The sequence below is a fragment of the Neovison vison genome, chromosome 11 (genome assembly GCF_020171115.1).
Source record: "Neovison vison isolate M4711 chromosome 11, ASM_NN_V1, whole genome shotgun sequence".
Lineage (NCBI taxonomy): Eukaryota > Metazoa > Chordata > Mammalia > Carnivora > Mustelidae > Neogale > Neogale vison.
Genome location: NC_058101.1, coordinates 182,231,272 through 182,233,346, shown reverse-complemented (window position 1 = coordinate 182,233,346; position 2,075 = coordinate 182,231,272). Strand labels below are relative to the sequence as shown.

General features: G+C 35.2%; 1 pseudogene; it reads right to left on the bottom strand.

The window, feature by feature from the left end:
• Positions 1-1,521: 1,521 nt before the first annotated feature.
• On the bottom strand, positions 1,522-1,643 carry LOC122890669 (annotated as a pseudogene).
• Between the last annotated feature and the right edge of the window lie 432 nt (positions 1,644-2,075).

The window sequence follows — 2,075 nt, the reverse complement described above, 5'->3', positions numbered from 1 at the left end:
CCTTTCTCTTTTCTTTTTGATAAGTCTGGCCAAGGGTTTATCAATTTTATTAATTCTTTCAAAGAACCAGCTCCTAGTTTGGTTGATTTGTTCTATTGTTTTTATGGTTTCTATTTCATTGATTTCTGCTCTGATCTTTATGATTTCTCTTCTCCTGCTGGGCTTAGGGTTTCTTTCTTGTTCTTTCTCCAGCTCCTTTAGGTGTAGGGTTAGGTTGTGTACCTGAGACCTTTCTTGTTTCTTGAGAAAAGCTTGTACCGCTATATATTTTCCTCTCAGGACTGCCTTTGTTGTGTCCCACAGATTTTGAACCGTTGTATTTTCATTATCATTTGTTTCCATGATTTTTTTCAATTCTTCTTTAATTTCCCGGTTGACCCATTCATTCTTTAGAAGGATGCTGTTTAGTCTCCATGTATTTGTGTTCTTTCCAAACGTCCTCTTGTGGTTGAGTTCTAGCTTCAGAGCATTGTGGTCTGAAAATATGCAGGGAATGATCCCAATCTTTTGATACCGGTTGAGTCCTGATTTAGGACCGAGGATGTGATCTATTCTGGAGAATGTTCCATGTGCACTAGAGAAGAATGTGTATTCTGTTGCTTTGGGATGAAATGTTCTGAATATATCTGTGATGTCCATCTCATCCAGTGTATCATTTAAGGCCTTTATTTCCCTGTTGATCTTTTGCTTGGATGATCTGTCCATTTCAGTGAGGGGAGTGTTAAAGTCCCCTACTATTATTGTATTATTGTTGATGTGTTTCTTTGATTTTGTTATTAATTGGTTTATATAGTTTGCTGCGCCCACGTTGGGGGCATAGATATTTAAAATTGTTAGATCTTCTTGTTGGACAGACCCTTTGAGTATGATATAGTGTCCTTCCTCATCTCTTATTATAGTCTTTGGCTTAAAATGGAAATATGTAATTTTTTAAAGTGCATTATGATTCCATACTTTCTGTCAAGTTCAAGAATTCATCTGTTATTTCTTTTCTCCCATGCTGAAAATCTTGATTCACTAACTTAAACACTTATTCCATGGATCCCTCATCTTACTCACAGAAGTGTTAGAATATCAACACTACCACTAACAATATGATTGCTGAAAACAGTTTATGATTTTTCAGGGGAGGGCGGAGGGTCAAGTTTTTGTGGTTTTTGTCACTAGGGATGTACAAATGACCGTGTTTTAAAGTCAAGCAAGTTACTTTGTGTAGTTATGCCACCAATAGACTATACATTCAAAATGCTTAGCTATTCTATTTCACTTTTGATTTTTAGGGCCTATTTTTGTTTTTGTTTTTGTTTTTTCAGATTATTTATTTATTTGAGAGAGAGAGCACGAGCACAAGTAGGGGGAGAGGGAGAAGCAGACTCCCTGCTGAGCAGGGATTCCCAACGTAGAGTTCAATCTCAGGACCTCAAAATCATGACCTGAGCTGAAGTCAGATGCCTAACCAATCCAGCCACCCAGGTGCCGATAGGATCTGTTTTTGTTTTTGTTTTTTAAATTTTGGCTTTTAATTATGTAAATATTTAATGTATTGTCCATCAAAGTTAAATTCAAAGAAATCCAATTTCAATTAGCCATAATCATGCCTTGAATAAACCTCATTGGCTATGATACTGCCACTGTACAAAGCTAGAAGAAATTGAATTTCAATACCCTCACCATACTTCTTACTTTTCTTTATAGGTAACAACTTTTTAAAAAGTATAGCTTGTCACCTATTAAAAATATAAACAAATATTCATATATATATATGAATATATTCCTTCTTTGTCATTTGCTGGCCTCTTACATACATTTTTCTCTACTTCCCCTTTTCACTTAATATGTTAGATATATTAAGATATAGAAGTATTCCTCACTCCCTTTTCTAGCTGTATAGTATTCTATTGAGTATATGTATTATTGTTTATATTCAACCAGACCAATCTATACCCTTGTCCACATAATCTTTCTTGTATTTTTTTGCCAGTCTAGCTTTGGTCTAGATTATGCTGACAAAGGAAAATTCATATGTAAAGTTGCTAGATCCTGCCAGCTACCCTCCTTGGGTGGTTTAACAATTT